The 20,221-nt window shown below is 34.4% G+C and overlaps 1 long non-coding RNA gene across 1 annotated transcript in view; it reads left to right on the forward strand.

The window, feature by feature from the left end:
- The window catches only part of LOC135957595 (uncharacterized), a 123,789-nt gene extending 103,984 nt beyond the window's left edge, over positions 1 to 19,805 (forward strand). Inside the window, exon 3 of the long non-coding RNA XR_010576411.1 lies at positions 19,727 to 19,805. This is a non-coding gene — a long non-coding RNA (uncharacterized LOC135957595). The remainder of the gene's footprint in view (positions 1 to 19,726) is intronic.
- The last annotated feature ends 416 nt before the right edge of the window (positions 19,806 to 20,221 follow it).

The raw sequence follows: 20,221 nt of genomic DNA on the forward strand, positions 1-20,221 counted from the left end.
CATATGTGTTTAATTTATATATGTATATCCACAAATTCCGTTCCAAATAAGTTTTATATGTGGGGGATTTCACGTCAAGTGAACCAACTTTTAAAATCGATGTCTTCCGATCGGGATGAAATTTGCACCAAGGTTTATCTATTGGATAGTAATTCAGGCACAATTTTTCAAGAACTCTCGGAGTTAGAGGGGGTCAAATTTTGACATTTTGGCCAAACATATGATTTTCCACTTATTACTTATTGTTGTTAGCAAAATGTGTCCCAAATAGTTTACATAGCTATTTCTTCAATCTTTCGAAAAAAAATATATAAAAAAAAATAAAAAATTTTTAATATTTTTTTTTCGAAATCAAAAACTTTTTTGATTTTTTTTTTCAAAATGGGCCCTTTTTTCTTAAAATAAAGCTTAGATATTTTCCTTGAGGACCTATTTGGTCGCTTAGTGGGATGCGAGTTTGATATCTATCAAAAAAATGTTTTGTGACTCAAAACATGGAATTTTTTACTTTTTTTGCAAAATCAAAAACTTTGTTGACTTTTTTTTCGAAATGGGCCCTCTTTTTCATTTTTTTTTGCGCAACAGAAAGCTCAGATATTTTCCTTGAAGACCTATTTAGTCGCTATTAGGGATGCGAGTGGAATATCTATCAAAATAAATGTTTTGTAACTCAAAATATGCAAATTTTTTTTTTTTTTTTTGCAAAATCTAACTTTTTTTCAAATGGGTCCTTTTTTTTCGCTCAAAAGAAAGCTTGGGTCTATTCCTTTAAGACCTATTTGGTTGCTTAGTGGGATATATAGCAAAATAAATGCAAAATAAAACTTTGTTCCAAAATGGGCCCTCTTTTTAAATTTTTTTTTTAACCAATGAAAGCTTAGGTCCATTAATTTAAGAGCTTTTTGGTCTCTTAGTGGGATATTACTATCCAATAGGTCAAACTTGGTGCAGATTACATCCCGATCGGAAGACATCGATTTTAAAAGTTGGTTCACTTGACGTGAAATCCCCCATATACAAAATTCATGTTACCAAATTTTGTTACTATCGGTCCATAATTAGTCATAGCTCTCATATAAACCCGCATCAGAAAATCATTTTGCGCATAAATCTCTTAAAAATGTTGGTATATATACAAGATTCAACATAAATAACTTTCAGACATAAATCACACGACCTAATTTCATGGTGATCGGTCCATAATTGGTCATAGCCCCCATATAAGGCCCACTTCCGAATATCACTCAAACATATAAATTATTGAAATTTTAAAAGAAAAATGTTTTTGCTCTTTTACTTAGTGTAGGATATTATATGGTCGGGCTTGACCGACCATACTTTCCTACCTGTTTTTTTAATAAAAAAAAATTAAGTCACCTTTTCGCCCAGAAAACAGCAAAAATCTATTATTTTTAATTTTTAAATTGGAAGAAAAGTTAATTTCGTCTGCAATAAGCATTATTTTTTGCTGGAAAAAGCATAACTCATACCAAGGCTAAGCTTGATAAATACTATGTGAACTCTGCACCATCTATATCAACGGTAAAAATGTGGTTTACTGAATTTCGTTGTGGCTGTACAAAAACGAAAGATGGCAAATGTTCTGGAGGCACAATGGGTACACACATGTGCAGTTTCCATATTAGAAATCCATCAATTAGGCTTCGAAATGCTAGGCGGAAAGACAATAAATATACCTCGATAAATCTTATTTTTAGTTAGGGATAAACAAATTGGAGAAATGTTTCATAGAGCTCAAAATATGTAACTAATCATCTCTTTAAGCCAATAACCAATCAGGTAACATGTGGCCGAGAGTTGTCATGATGGTGTATTACGGTTTCATGTCTTGCCACATATTCTGGGCTTTTTCGGCTAATGCTCACTTCAATCAAACTGGTAGTGTCCGCTACAGGTTCTCTGTGATGGTCAGATATTTGGCTTTGGTGTCGATTCGGCTGGTTGGCCGCGCTTCACGTACGATCTCGTACGCTTCGGATTATTGTAATGGCTACATTTTTCATCGCACGTAATGATTTGGATGTATCCTGCTGCTCGCTGATTGAGTTGTTATCAATGATTTTGCAATCTCTTGTTGAGTTTGACAACAATCTTCATGAAGTAATGACCCCAATTCTTGGTCTCCAAAATGTTTGGCCTGGCCGGGCGTTCTTTGTCTTAGGGAATAGCACATCGAGCCAAATTCCTTCCATGGACTTGCTGGCACATACGCACTTATCTGTCTGAATTCTTTGTGAGTATTTTGTATAAATTGTGGCTGAATTTCATTGATGCTTGTGGGATTGTTAGCATAGAGCTTTGAATTCAAATAACCCAATAAAAAGTTTTGTGGTGTTTCCTAAGATTCCATTATGGGAATTTTTCGGTATTTTTTTTTTGGGTTGTAACTTGACTAATTTTGTTGATTTTAAAAACCAAACTGTTGATAACATTGACACATATTTCAGGGAAATCCCATTAAAAACGGTTTAGTTTTTTTGCATATAAGACTATTTTACACCGACATTAACATATAACTTAAATGCCCTGCTTTTCACAAACATTTGAAAAACCTGTTATATAATATTCAAATTTAATGTAGCTCCTACTTGACAAAACATTTTCCTTCCATAATAAACTCTCATCATTTGGATAAGATTTTGCTACAACCATCAAAATCTTTTTGAAGCTCTACACTTTATACAATTTAATTCACCTCAAATCTTGCACTCATCCTACACTTTAAATTTATTTCTTGTTATACCTTAAACTACTTAAAATTTGGTAAACTGCAGTTAAAATATCATTGAAATCTACAAATTTCTTTTATAAAAGACCTCTAGTACTTTGAAAAAACATTTCTATTTCTACAGCCTCATCATCATCGTTTTGCTCAACTCATCTTTGATTATCAATTTCATTATAAATCTAAAGAATTTATTTAAAATTTGTTTTTTTTTTTTCTTTCTTCTGGCATCGAACATCGAAAAAACCACAATTACAAGTATCATTAAAACTGGCAAAATAAAAAGAAATTGTTAAATGTTGGTTTTATTACAACATTTTCAAATTCTCTGCTGTGTCTCTTTTGGTCAATTACATGGATTTTAACATTTAAAAAGATTTTTTTTTTATTTATTTTTTGCTCTGCTGTTTTTTCCTTAAGTGTAATACTTATAGAATGCATGCATTTGTAGCTAGTGAAAGTGGAAATATTTAGAACCAAAAAACGCAAATCATGCTCATCATACAGTTTGAATAACATTCAGTCTGGCACTCATTCATTCATTCAAAGATTCTCATGGTTTCATATACATGGCTGGTTTGGTGAAATTTCTTCCAATCACACGGCAACTACAGCCAGCAATGAATGACACCAGTTTATGCCAAAATATATCTGTATCTATGTATAATAAAAGTAAAACAAAAACAACTCAAATTCTCAAATAGTTAGAACGTCCTTGCGCCCATGTATAGCTGCTGCATTGATGCAGAAATTTTGATAGTTGTGCTAAATTCGAAAGAAACCCCTCAACCATCAAACATCCACCATCTCCAGCTCATCGCTTCAAATCGCACAACTTTCGTTTCACAACTCTTATATCGCATCGCATCTCATCTAACAATCTATCAAAAACTGATAGGTATCTGTAGTTAAAATGTACATGAATTGAGGATGACTGTTGTTGGTTGGATGAGTTCTTCTTTTTTTTTTGTTGAGTTTTCTGCTGTTTTCTTTCACAAGTTGTAAACAACAAAAATTTACAGAGAACTAAAAATTGATGTTTAGTAAAATTGCAGATGAAAGCAAAGTAAGAAATTGTTAAATAAATAACAAAAAAAAAAAAAAAAAAACATGAAATAGAACTCAAAATTATATAAAAATAAAACACGACATAACAATGCAGGCAGGCAGTTAGATAGATAGATAGATCTTGCATTTATGGCTGTTACTTGCAATTATATTTTTGAAGGGAAAAATCTTCTGAATAAGAAAATGAAACCAACAAAACCAAAGATTTTGGTTGCCAGTTAACGCGTGAGATGTTGATGCCTTCAAATCGCTGGTGCAGAATATTCAATGTGTCACGTAACGCCGTCCTGTTGAAACCACATGTCGTTGGGGTCCATATCATCCAATTCAGGCCAAAAGAAGTTTGTAATCATCTACCTATAGAGCTTGCCGTTGATGGTGAAGGCTTGGCCAGCATCGTTCTCAATGAAATATAGACCAATGACGCCGCCATCCCAAAATTCGCCCCAAACAATGACTTTCTCGGGATGCATTGGACGGTCTTGGATCTCGTGTAGATTGTTATCGTCCCAAATTCAAAAACTTTGCTTGTTGTCGTACATCATCTCTGCCGATGAATCTTTGATGAAAATTATATTCCGAACAGAACACCAATTTTGATAAAAACTATTTTATTGATGACTTGAATTCATTCAAAGTATTGTTCATTGTTAGCTATGACACGTCCCATCTTTCTGACAACATATGGATTGCAAGCCAAAAGAACTGCTCATCTATTGAGGCCAAGAATGAATCAAGCCAATTTCGGATACTCTGTTCTAAGGTGAAGCGTTTCCCAGAAAGAGCGTTATTCATCGATCGCAACAAATAGTACTCGACTGGAGCAAGGTCTGGACTATAAGGCGGCTGAGGCAAAACTTCCCAACCATTTCATTCTAAATACTTTTTAACAGGACGGTTTCATGTGTGGTCGCATATTCTGAGCATTTTTCGGCAAAAGTTCGCTTCAAACGAATCAGTTGCGTTCGGTAGAGTGTTCCATATGTTTTGTATAGTTGGTTACATTTTACTAAGATTTGATTGCCATTTGAAAGAAGTACTTTATATTTCATACACTTGTTATTAAATATTATACTGCATTCTATTTCTCATCATACATATAAACATAAAAACATAAAAAAACCCAACGAGCACTAGATTCAAAAGTTTAAAAAAATTCTGTTTTGAATCGTGACTATTAACTAGACTACTAACTCAGAACTATGAAGTAGACTCGACTATAGTCAAGACTATAGACTGGACTATAGTCAAGACTATAGACTGGACTATAGTCAAGACTATAGAGAATGGACTAAAGTCAAGACTATAGACTGGACTATAGTCATGACTATAGACTGGACTATAGTCAATACTATAGCCTGGACTATAGTCATGACTATAGACTGGACTATAGTCAATACTATAGCCTGGACTATAGTCAATACTATAGCCTGGACTATAGTCAATACTATAGCCTGGACTATAGTCAAGACTATAGACTGGACTATAAGCAAGACTATAGACTGGACTATAGTCAAGAATATAGACTGGACTATAGTCAAGACTATAGACTGGACTATAGTCAAGACTATAGACTGGACTATAGTCAAGACTATAGACTGGACTATAGTCAAGACTGTAGACTGGACTATAGTCAAGACTATAGACTGGACTATAGTCAAGACTATAGACTGGACTATAGTCAAGACTATAGACTGGACTATAGTCAAGACTATAGACTGGACTATAGTCAAGACTATAGACTGGACTATAGTCAAGACTATAGACTGGACTATAGTCAAGACTGTAGACTGGACTATAGTCAAGACTATAGACTGGACTATAGTCAAGACTATAGACTGGACTATAGTCAAGACTGTAGACTGGACTATAGTCAAGACTATAGACTGGACTATAGTCAAGACTGTAGACTGGACTATAGTCAAGACTATAGACTGGACTATAGTCAAGACTGTAGACTGGACTATAGTCAAGACTATAGACTGGACTATAGTCAAGACTATAGACTGGACTATAGTCAAGACTATAGACTGGACTATAGTCAAGACTATAGACTGGACTATAGTCAAGACTATAGACTGGACTATAGTCAAGACTATAGACTGGACTATAGTCAAGACTGTAGACTGGACTATAGTCAAGACTGTAGACTGGACTATAGTCAAGACTATAGACTGGACTATAGTCAAGACTATAGACTGGACTATAGTCAAGACTATAGACTGGACTATAGTCAAGACTATAGACTGGACTATAGTCAAGACTGTAGACTGGACTATAGTCAAGACTATAGACTGGACTATAGTCAAGACTGTAGACTGGACTATAGTCAAGACTATAGACTGGACTATAGTCAAGACTATAGACTGGACTATAAGCAAGACTATAGACTGGACTATAGTCAAGAATATAGACTGGACTATAGTCAAGACTATAGACTGGACTATAGTCAAGACTATAGACTGGACTATAGTCAAGACTGTAGACTGGACTATAGTCAAGACTATAGACTGGACTATAGTCAAGACTATAGACTGGACTATAGTCAAGACTATAGACTGGACTATAGTCAAGACTATAGACTGGACTATAGTCAAGACTATAGAGACTGGACTAAAGTCAAGACTATAGACTGGACTATAGTCATGACTATAGACTGGACTATAGTCATGACTATAGACTGGACTATAGTCATGACTATAGACTGGACTATAGTCATGACTATAGACTGGACTATAGTCATGACTATAGACTGGACTATAGTCATGACTATAGACTGGACTATAGTCATGACTATAGACTGGACTATAGTCATGACTATAGACTGGACTATAGTCATGACTATAGACTGGACTATAGTCATGACTATAGACTGGACTATAGTCATGACTATAGACTGGACTATAGTCAATACTATAGCCTGGACTATAGTCAATACTATAGCCTGGACTATAGTCAATACTATAGCCTGGACTATAGTCAATACTATAGCCTGGACTATAGTCAATACTATAGCCTGGACTATAGTCAATACTATAGCCTGGACTATAGTCAATACTATAGACTGGACTATAGTCAATACTATAGACTGGACTATAGTCAATACTATAGACTGGACTATAGTCATGACTATAGAGACTGGACTATAGTCAAGACTATAGAGACTGGACTAAAGTCAAGACTATAGACTGGACTATAGACTGGACTATAGTCAAGACTATAGACTGGACTATAGTCAAGACTATAGACTGGACTATAGTCAAGACTATAGACTGGACTATAGTCAAGACTATAGACTGGACTATAGTCAAGACTATAGAGACTGGACTAAAGTCAAGACTATAGACTGGACTATAGTCATGACTATAGACTGGACTATAGTCATGACTATAGACTGGACTATAGTCATGACTATAGACTGGACTATAGTCATGACTATAGACTGGACTATAGTCATGACTATAGACTCGACTATAGTCAATACTATAGACTGGACTATAGTCAAGACTATAGAGACTGGACTAAAGTCAAGACTATAGACTGGACTATAGTCAATACTATAGACTGGACTATAGTCAATACTATAGACTGGACTATAGTCAAGACTATAGAGACTGGACTAAAGTCAAGACTATAGACTGGACTATAGTCAAGACTATAGACTGGACTATAGTCAAGACTATAGACTGGACTATAGTCAAGACTATAGAGACTGGACTAAAGTCAAGACTATAGACTGGACTATAGTCATGACTATAGACTGGACTATAGTCATGACTATAGACTGGACTATAGTCATGACTATAGACTGGACTATAGTCATGACTATAGACTGGACTATAGTCATGACTATAGACTGGACTATAGTCATGACTATAGACTGGACTATAGTCATGACTATAGACTGGACTATAGTCATGACTATAGACTGGACTATAGTCATGACTATAGACTGGACTATAGTCATGACTATAGACTGGACTATAGTCATGACTATAGACTGGACTATAGTCATGACTATAGACTGGACTATAGTCATGACTATAGACTGGACTATAGTCATGACTATAGACTGGACTATAGTCAATACTATAGACTGGACTATAGTCAATACTATAGACTGGACTATAGTCAAGACTATAGAGACTGGACTATAGTCAAGACTATAGAGACTGGACTAAAGTCAAGACTATAGACTGGACTATAGACTGGACTATAGTCAATACTATAGCCTGGACTATAGTCAATACTATAGACTGGACTATAGTCAATACTATAGACTGGACTATAGTCAAGACTATTGCCTGGACTATAGTCAAGACTATTGCCTGGACTATAGTCAAGACTATTGCCTGGACTATAGTCAAGACTATTGCCTGGACTATAGTCATGACTATAGACTGGACTATAGTCATGACTATAGACTGGACTATAGTCATGACTATAGACTGGACTATAGTCAATACTATAGCCTGGACTATAGTCAATACTATAGACTGGACTATAGTCATGACTATAGACTGGACTATAGTCAATACTATAGACTGGACTATAGTCAATACTATAGACTGGACTATAGTCAAGACTATTGCCTGGACTATAGTCAAGACTATAGACTGGACAATAGACAATAGACTATTGCCTGGACTATAGTAAATACTATAGCCTGGACTATAGTCAATACTATAGAGTGGACTATAGTCAAGACTATAGACTGGACTATAGTCAAGACTATAGACTGGACTATAGTCAAGACTATAGACTGGACTATAGTCAAGACTATAGACTGGACTATAGTCAAGACTATAGACTGGACTATAGTCAAGACTATAGACTGGACTATAGTCAAGACTATAGACTGGACTATAGTCAAGACTATAGACTGGACAATAGACAATAGACTATTGCCTGGACTATAGTCAAGACTATAGCCTGGACTATAGTCAAGACTATTGCCTGGACTATAGTCAATACTATAGCCTGGACTATAGTCAATACTATAGACTGGACTATAGTCAAGACTATTGCCTGGACTATAGTCAATACTATAGACTGGACTATAGTCAAGACTATAGACTGGACAATAGTCAAGACTATAGACTGGACAATAGACAATAGACAATAGACTATTGCCTGGACTATAGTCAAGACTATTGCCTGGACTATAGTCAAGACTATTGCCTGGACTATAGTCAAGACTATTGCCTGGACTATAGTCAAGACTATTGCCTGGACTATAGTCAAGACTATAGCCTGGACTATAGTCAAGACTATAGCCTGGACTATAGTCAAGACTATAGCCTGGACTATAGTCAAGACTATAGCCTGGACTATAGTCAAGACTATAGCCTGGACTAGGCTATTGCCTGGACTATAGTCAAGACTATTGCCTGGACTATAGTCAAGACTAAGCCTGGACTATAGTCATGACTATTGTTTTCCAACCTAAATGTTTGCTGTAACATACATTACATATGTGTGAGTATATATAATCATAGAAAACCACTAATCGATTCATTGTGCACTTGTATTTATATTTTATTTATTGTAAGTTTTCAAGCTCATGCATATATGTATGTTTCTGTATTTATGTATGTATGAGAAGCACTTTTCTTTTCTAGCTGCCGTTATTGTTATTGTATCTATGAATGTAAGTCAATGTGTAACTCAAACATACATTTATTTATATATTTATTTTTTAAACTATTACATTTCAATTGTACATATTTGATTGTACGAGGTCTATAGAAGAAGTCTACTAAAAATTACCACAGACTAAACGATATTGAAAAAAGACTGCTATCAAATGCTAAAGAAGTAACTCCGCAACGATGATATACTGTGAGAAGTGTGTGTAAATCACATTCACATGCAAAATACAAAACCGAAATTAATAAAACTAGTGTAGAATACTTATTAGTGTTCTAGGAATTTCGGTATTTAAAATCAACAAAATCGGTTGACCAGAAGAAAAGTTATGAGCCAATCTTTAAGGCACACTAAAAAAAAATTGGGTTTTTTAAAGGAAAACAATTTTCAGCATTATTTAAGTTGAAAAAGTTAACTGACAGAATTATACCATTATAATTGGTTTTTCTCTAGTTTTAAAAGAAACTTTTCGATTTGCAGTCGTATGTTTATATAAGTGTGGGAGTGTGTGTTCTGTTGTGACCTTTTCCAATATGACTTTTCAATCAACGAATGTTTGTTACTTTTTTTTGTGTTGACATTTTTTTTTCAACTTTTTTGTTTGTTGTTGTTGCTGCTGCTGCTATATTGGATTCATCAGCAGCTGTATAGAGAAAATTTCAATATAAAACGCTACAATAAACCATCAAAAATGTATATGAATTGAGTACAATGGCGTAACAAAAACTACAACATCAATAACGACAACAACAATAAGTAAGAAGAACTAATAGTGTGTGCTTGAACTACTGTGCTTGATACAATTGATACTCATAGCACCACTCTACTTACAAACAAACAGCTAACGGACTGACTACTGTTCCTGCTCCTGCTCATATATATTTTTTTCTTTTTGTTTTGTTAGTGTTTCCAGTGTGTGTATGTATGGGAGTGTGTACTCGTATCATCAATAATGGTTTCAAGTATTTCTAGTTGGGTTTTTGGTTGCTTCTCTATTTTTTTTCTTTTTTTATCCATTTTTATTTATTTTTTTAATATCAAGTTGTCAATTTAGTTTTTGTCTTTCCACAAATATATTTTGTGTGTTGTTTTTATATGAATATGGACAGAAAAATTGGCATGACAGTTATTACTTTTTGAATAAAATATCTACAAATGGATGGATTGGTAAAAGCATGAATGAATGAATGAATGAACGACTGATTGTGTATATGTTTGTACAAGTGTATGAGTGTTTTGTATCCAGATGATATAAAATCTATCTAGTCATATGCTTTAGAGTAATATAGAAAGTTTTTTTTTTTGTTCTGTTGTTGGTTTAATGTATTTCTACTCAAAATGTATTTTTATGGTAAATTTGAAATGAAATTTGAAACCTTACAAGTTTTTGGGAGGGATAAATTAAAATGTTGATGGTTGTTATTAAAACTAACACAAAAAAAAGATTAGAAACATTTATTATTAAAATTGTTGGCAAATAAAACTTAAAGTGTTCTAGAGTTCAAAAGTATTAAGTTGGGCTATTACTTTTTAGTAGTTTTCTAATGTAGAATGAATTTTAAATTGCCAAGTTAAACGGTAGAGACTATACAAGACTTGAGTCAGGACTATAGATTAGACAAGAGTTAGGACTATATACTGGGCTATATTCAGGACTATAGACTGGAATATAATCAGGAATATAGTCAGGACTATAGAATGGACTATAGTCAGGACTATAGTCGCGACTGGACTATAGTCAAGATTGGACTATAGTCAAGAGTGAACTATAGTCAAGACTGGACTATAGTCAATGCTGGACTATAGTCAAGACTGGACTATAGTCAATGCTGGACTATAGCCAAGATTGGACTATAGTTAAGACTGGACTATAGTCAAGACTGGACTATAGTCAAGAATGGACTATAGTCAAGACTGGACTATAGTCAAGACTGGACTATAGTCAAGACTGGACTATAGTCAAGACTGGACTATAGTCAAGACTGGACTATAGTCAAGACTGGACTATAATCAAGACTGGACTATAGTCAAGACTGGACTATAGTCAAGACTGGACTATAGTCAAGACTGGACTATAGTCAAGACTGGACTATAGTCAAGACTGGACTATAGTCAAGACTGGACTATAGTCAAGACTGGACTATAGTCAAGACTGGACTATAGCTAAGACTGACCTATATTCAAGACTATAGACTGGCCTATATATAGACTAGCCTATAGTCAAGACTGTAGATTGGACTATAGTCAAGGCTGGACTATAGTCAAGACTGGACTATAGTAAAGACTGGACTATAGTCAAGATTGGACTATAGTCAAGATTGGACTATAGTCAAGATTGGACTATAGGCAAGACTGGACTATAGTCAAGACTGGACTATAGTCAAGACTGGACTATAGTCAAGACTGGACTATAGTCAAGACTGGACTATTGTCAATACTGGACTATAGTCAAGACTGGTCTATAGTCAAGAATGGTCTAAAGTCAAAACTGGTCTATAGTCAAGACTGGACTATAGTTAAGACTACAGTTAGGTAGTAGGGACAAGAGACTAGAATATAGTCAGGACTATAGTCACGACTAACGAATAGACTGTAGAATGTAGTCATAGCCCATAATAGCCATGCCCTTAATCCATTTCTCCTAACACTTACTTAGTTTCATTAGTATTTGTAATACTAATGAAACTAGGCCATTACATAATCAACGTTAATCATTTATAATGTTTATACTTCCCCTCTCAAGTTAAAGCATTTTCTTTTACTACCCAATAATAGATACAAATAAACTAAAGTGGAGAGCAAAAAGTAAAACAAAAAAATACTAGTTTAGTATTAAATTTACTTTGGCATTGATTTGTTTCAACTTCATCCAAAAGATTTAAAACAACAATAAAATATTTGAGCTTCTTTTCAAATTGATTGAAACAATGATGCAAACAGATTTTTCAAACAATCCATCTTCTTCTAGTTTAGTTTTTTTTTTAGTTGTTTAAGGTTTTATTTTGTTGTTGTTTTAGCCATTTATCTTGTATACTTTCAATTTTGTTACTGCTAGTTTTTTGTTGCCATCCTGGTCGTTGTTTTTTTTTCTCTTTGTTGTATTATTCTATGAATATTATATTCCCTGCCCGGCTCCTGCTCTGCTCGTGTTTTTGTCTTCCTGTTGTGTGCTTTGTGCTTTGCCAATACGCAACCAAACACTTTGTTAAGTCTTTTCTTTATAAATAAATGTTCATCCGTCTTTTGGAAATGAAAAACTAACAACCATGCCCGCTTGTTAGTCCCTCTCTCTCTGCTTTAGAAGTGTATACACAAATTGTTATAGTTTTGACAGCACTCTTCTCTTCTTAACAGGATTCTGATTACACGCAAAGAAAGTGAAAATAGTTTAAATATATTTTGTTGAAAGATTACTCAATGTTTACACTAGGCTGCCTAGATTTTAAGAAAGCCACTCAAATTTGGGAATCTATTGAGAAAACCAAGCACTCCGTAAGACTTGTTCTGAACAAGCGGCCCTCCTATCCCGTCTATGTCAAAGGGAGTGAGAAATCTTGCTAAGAATCTCAAAATACTAGAAACACATTTTGGGGTCAATGAAAACATTGACTACCAGGATATGATTTCATGAACGTTGGGTAGTTTTTTTGCTATAAGGGCTCAGGGGCTGATGGTATTTTGCTGTGTCATATCACCAGGTTCCGGTGGCCCTTTGTTTTCAGTCTCTGCTTGACGTGGAGGATTTGAAAATCGTTAGATATATGTATTTCTCATATCTTTAATGGCAAAAACGATCAACATTGCTAAAGCTCATGTGATATGTTCCTCTAGAGATTTCCTTTTGCTGTTTATCTTAAGCGGTCCCTAGACTATTTACAACCCTCATAAATATTTTAAATCAGTCAGTTTTTATATGTTTTAGTACATTTGTTTGCTATTTATCCTTTTTATTTTAGGATTTTATTGTAAATCTCTCAAAGTATTTATGTTGTTTTAAAAAAATGTGTTGTTTTTTATATCGTTTTTTGTTCATTTTTTCTATCAAACAAAAAACAAAAAAAAAACGTAAATTATTGTGTAAATATTTGCTGCAAAAAACAAGCCATTTATGAAAGGTAGACTTGTCATATACAAACACATGCATAGACAATAGTGTTATAAAATACTCCAACACACATGCTTACAGTTGATAAACTTTCAAACACATATCTAATACAAACAGCAGCAGTCTACATACACATACGCCCTTTTAAACAATCACACATATATTTACTAACAAATGTTCTATGTATGTTTAAAAACTGTTAAAGAGGAATAAAAATAGGAAGAGAAAATATTTAAATAATGAAGCAAACAAAAGTTTATGTTTTTCATCCTACTTGTACAATAAACGAGGTTGGGGCAGGAAAATTATTAACAAATTTTGTAGATGATGCCAGTAGTTATGAACCAAACTGCAAACAATTCTGAATATTTGCACAATTTCGGGAAATTAATGGATCACAATACTGTAGACCTAATGTTTCCACCATTGATAGTGTATATTGGGACTAATTAGATCCATAATTGATGTTGTCTATTGGGACTAAATATATCCCCGATTGATGGTGTCTATTGGAACTTAATAGATCCACGAAAGATGGAGTCTATTGGAACTAAATAGATCCACGAATGATGGAGCCCAATAGACTCCTATATAGAATAGATCCCTGATTGATGGAGTCTATTGGGACTAAATAGATCCCCGATTGATGGAGTCTGTTGGGACTACATAGATCCACGATTGACGGAGTATATTGGGACTAAATTTATCCCCGATTGATGGAGTCTATTGGGACTAAATAGATCCCCGATTGATGGTGTCTATTGGGACAAAATATATCCACGATTGATGGTGTCTATTGGAACTAAATATATCCAGGATTGATGGAGTCTATTGGGACTAAATAGATCCCCGATTGATGGAGTCTATTGGGACTAAATATATCCTCGATTGATGGTGTCTATTGGGACTAAATAGATCCCCGATTGATGGCGTCTATTGGGAATAAATAGATCCCCGATTGATGGAGTCTATTGGGACTAAATATATCCACGATTGATGGTGTCTATTGGGACTAAATAGATCCCCGATTGATGGAGTCTATTGGGACTACATAGATCCACGATTGACGGAGTATATTGGGACTAAATTTATCCCCGTTTGATGGAGTCTATTGGGACTAAATAGATCCCCGATTGATGGTGTCTATTGGGACTAAATATATCCACGATTGATGGTGTCTATTGGAACTAAATAGATCCCCGATTGATGGAGTCTATTGGGACTAAATATATCCTCGATTGATGGTGTCTATTGGGACTAAATAGATCCCCGATTGATGGCGTCTATTGGGAATAAATAGATCCCCGATTGATGGAGTCTATTGGGACTAAATATATCCACGATTGATGGTGTCTATTGGGACTAAATATATCCCCGATTGATGGTGTCTATTGGGACTAAATATATCCCCGATTGATGGAGTCTATTGGGACTGAATATATCCACGATTGATGGAGTCTATTGGGACTGAATAGATCCAGGAATGATGGTGTCTATTGGGACTAAATAGATCCCCGATTGATGGTGTCTATTGGGACTAAATATATCCCCGATTGATGGAGTCTATTGGGACTAAATATATCCTCGATTGATGGTGTCTATTGGGACTAAATAGATCCCCGATTGATGGCGTCTATTGGGAATAAATAGATCCCCGATTGATGGCGTCTATTGGAACTAAATATATCCTCGATTGATGGTGTCTATTGGGACTAAATAGATCCCCGATTGATGGCGTCTATTGGGAATAAATAGATCCCCGATTGATGGCGTCTATTGTGACTAAATATATCCTCGATTGATGGTGTCTATTGGGACTAAATATATCCCCGATTGATGGCGTCTATTGGGACTAAATATATCCCCGATTGATGGTGTCTATTGGGACTAAATATATCCCCGATTGATGGAGTCTATTGGGACTGAATATATCCACGATTGATGGAGTCTATTGGGACTGAATAGATCCAGGAATGATGGTGTCTATTGGGATTAAATAGATTCACGAATACAAATAGATCCTAGACTGATGGTGTCTATTGGGACTAAATAGATCCACGACTGATGCTATTTAGGGACTAAATAGATCCTCGAATACAAATAGATCCACGAATGATGGTGTTTATTGGGACTAAATAGATCCAGGAATACAAATAGATCCACGACTGATGCTATTTAGGGACTAAGTAGATCCACTAATACAAATAGATCCAAGACTGATGCTAATTTTCGACTACATAGATCTACGAAAACATGTTAATACACGATTGATGCTATTTTGGGACTCAACAGATCTACGAACACAAATGGATCCACGACTGATGCTATTTTTGGACTACGTATTTTTGGACTAAGTAGATCCACGACTGATGCTACTTGGTGACTAAATAGATCCAAGAATAAAACTGCAAACAGAGCCACGATTGATGCTTTATCGAGCCTTCCCTCGTAACAGTTTGTTAGTAGTGTTATTTTGTTTTGTTTTTTATGCTTCCTGATGTTATTGTTGTTGCTGTTGTTTGCCAAAAATATAAAACGAAAAAACAACAAGGAAATAGATGAAGTTTAACAAACCGTCAACCAGAACAAGAAGACAATTTAAATAAATATTGTTGTTATAACAACAAAACTGAAAAAAAACATAATATTTTTTTGTATAATAAAACATTTAATTTTATTTTTGCAAAATACACAAATACACACACCCACACACACATACTAATATAAACACAGCCGACCCCCACCCACCTCTCTTTTTTTATCACACAACAGACACACACACATTTTACAGCTTTAAGGGCCTGGTTTTTGTTAAATTTATGTTTTCATTTGCCAACTCTAACACACCTTAGAAAATGAGTTAGGATGTGTATATGGAGGTGTGCTGTTTTGTATGTGTCTGTTGTAAGTAAAGCAAGACAGGAAGTGAGACGGAAGTTGTATATTTCCATTTAAGAAGAGATCACAGATACTTTTGTGTCATCTCTGGGGGGGGGTAGTGAAAAGCGGCTGTTTGTGGAGTCCCATATTTAAATTTATATAGAGATTGATAAAGCATTTAAATAAGATGTTTATTGTTAGTTGAAAAAGGAATCTCTGCGTAACTAATGTTTAAAGGATGTTTAAATTTAAATTATTTTTAATATGTGTTTTTTTTTAAATGTAATAAATGAAAGGTTATCAAGAATGATTAATAGTAAAAGAGAAATATTATTTTGTTGTGTAGCTTATGGACATTTTTCACTATGCGTTAAAATAGTAATTTTTTGCAGATTTGAAAACTTTTGTTATTAAAATGCTTCCAGCTGTCTTAGAAACATCAACAGAGGAGATGATTTTATGAATATTTTGTAAATTTTTGTTTTGATCTAAAAAATATAAACATATTTATGTTTTTTTTAAACTGTACAGCAGTTTCTGATTTCCAAAAGTCTTACTTAGTCCATATAGTGTATTAGTAGTATCTAAAGCTTTGGTAATTAGCAAAATCACTATTGGAACTAAAATCCATTATTGCGACTAAATTGATTCACGATTGGAGCTGAAAATTGATCCACGATTAATTCCCTATTCCGTCAAAATAATCGACGATTATAGCTGTAATCTAATCTACGAATAATGTCATCTTTCGACTAAATACATCCACGATTGTAGCTGTAAATTGATCGACGATTGGAGCTGTAAATTGATCCACGATTAATGTCTTATTCCGAAAAAATACATTCACGATTGGACCTTTAAATTGTTCCACAATTGGACCTTTAAATTGCTCCCCGATTGGAGCTGTAAATTGATCCACGATTAATGTCTTATTCCGAAAAAATACATTCACGATTGGACCTTTAAATTGCTCCACGATTGGAGCTGTAAATTGATCCACGATTATGACTTATTCCCACTAAACACATTTACGATTGGACCTTTAAACTGTTCCACGATTGGACCTTTAAGTTGCTGCACGATTGGAGCTGTAAATTGATCCACGATTATGACTTATTCCCACTAAACACATTTACGATTGGACCTTTAAACTGTTCCACGATTGGACCTTTAAATTGCTCCACGATTGGACCTTTAAGTTGCTGCACGATTGGAGCTGTAAATTGATCCACGATTATGACTTATTCCCACTAAATACATTTACGATTGGACCTTTAAATTGTTCCACGATTGGACCTTTAAATTGCTCCCCGATTGGAGCTGTAAATTGATCCACGATTAATGTCTTATTCCGAAAAAATACATACACGATTGGACCTTTAAGTTGGTCCACGATTGGAGCTGTAAATTGATCCACGATTATGACTTATTCCCACTAAATACATTTACGATTGGACCTTTAAATTGGTCCACGATTGGACATGTTAATTGATCCACGATTAATGTCTTATTCCGAAAAAATACATCCTCGATTGGAGCTGTAAATTGATCCACGATTAATATCTTTTTCAGACAAAATACATTCACGATTGGAGCTATTAATTGGTCCACGATTGGAGCTGTAAATTGATCCACGATTAATGTCTTTTTCAGACAAAATACATTCACGATTGGAGCTATCAATTGGTCCACGATTGGAGCTGTAAATTGATCCACGATTATGACTTATTCCCACTGAATACATTCACGGTTGGACCTTTAAATTGGTCCACGATTGGACATGTTAATTGATCCATGATTAATGTCTTATTCCGAAAAAATACATCCACGATTGGACCTTTAAATTAGTCCACGATTGGAGCTGTAAATTGCTCCAAGTTTAATGACTTATTCCGACTAAATACATTCACGATTGGAGCTGTAAATTGATCCACGATTCGATCTGTAATTTGATCCACGATTGGTTCTGTAAATTGATCCACGATTGGAACTGTAAATTGCTCCACGATTAATACCTTATTCCTACTTAATACATCCACGATTGGAGTTGTAAATTTATGCAAGATTAATGCCTTATTCTGACTAAATACTTCTACAATTGGAGTTGTAAATTTATGCACGATTGGGGCTGTAAATTGATCCACGGTTGGAGCTGTAAATTGTTCCACGATTACTGCCTTATTCCGTCAAAATGCCTCCACGGTTGGAGCTGTAAATTGTTCCACGATTACTGCCTTATTCCGTCAAAATGCATCCATGATTGATGCTGTATATTAATCCACGATTACTGCCTTTTTCCAACTAAATGCATTCATAACTGAAGCGGTAAATTGATCCGCGATCAATGCTTTATTCCGACTAAATACATTCACGATTGGAGCTCTGCATGGATCCACGATTGGAGCTGTAAATTTACCCTTCATTATCAATAAATAGATTGATGCTTTGTTGTCAATAAATAGATTCGCGATTATTGCTTTATTGGGACTAAATGGATCCACGATTGAAGCTTTATTGGAAGCCATGAATGATGCTTAATTGAGACTTAATTACTTTATTGGAGTCCGCGATTAATGCTTTATTGAGGCTTGATGGGTCCATTATTGATGCTTGATTGGGAAAAAATTCAGCCACGATTTTTTCTTTATTGAAATCCGCGATTGATGTTTTATTATGATTAACAATAGAACAATGGTTTTTCGTTATTAACGAAATATTCACAAAATATGCTTTATTGGGAATTTGAATATATGTAGCCATAATTAATTCATCTTTTTAAAATATTAAATGATCTGAAAATTCGTAATCTGTCCCAAACCCAGTCAAACCACCAATATCTTATTGAGTAAATAAACCACCATCCAACAGAATTGATTTAAAATATGACAGCACAATAACTCTGCTAGTGGTATACAGAGATTAGGAAGCATTAGACCAAACTTATCTCTTTATCGTTTATATATTTCATATAGCAGATATTATGTATTTGTGACTTATTTAGAACTTCTCATTGCACGTTATTTATTACATGAACATTTACATGGCGAATAGACATTCCTTAAGAAATAAATGCCAAAATGAAACTGGTTAGCTTGCTGTTTATCACAATCCTTAACCCTCATTTTATTTATGAATTGTATGTCGTGTTGTGGGGGTTCTGTTTGTTCGTTCGTTTGTTTGTAACATTTCCATACAAATAAATCAAATAATAATCAAAATTCTATTGTATGTAATAATAATTTTTCGTTTGTCTGTTTTTCCTTTTGTCTATTTTTCAGATACATCGTTTGTAAGTTCGTTACTTTTCCCCGCTCCTCCTTCTGCTCCTCAACGCACACTTTGGATCTTTGTGTGGCAACCAAACAAACATCTCTTTCTTCATTCATTTATAATCTTCATCTGCAACATTGTTTAAGGAAATGTTTTATAGGTATGTACATATGTATGTATGTTTGTGTGTATGGATGGATGTATGGATGTGTAATAGTATGAGTATGATTATGGTTATGTATCTGTGTGTGTTCATAAATCTATGACTTTATTATTAATCTACATGTATGTATGTGTTTATGTTTAAATCTAAGTATTTGTGTGGGTGTGTATCTGTCTTGTGTATGTGTGTGTGTTTGTTCGTTTTTATAATTAACTATGTTGTCACTGTGACTTACTTTTTGTTAAACGTGACATGTATATATTTTACTTAAATTATTATTTCTTTTTTTCTGTCATCATTTCTGTTGTTACTCTTACTGTTACTGTTTGTATGTAGTTCT

This window comes from Calliphora vicina, chromosome 4 (assembly GCF_958450345.1).
Source record: "Calliphora vicina chromosome 4, idCalVici1.1, whole genome shotgun sequence".
NCBI lineage: Eukaryota > Metazoa > Arthropoda > Insecta > Diptera > Calliphoridae > Calliphora > Calliphora vicina.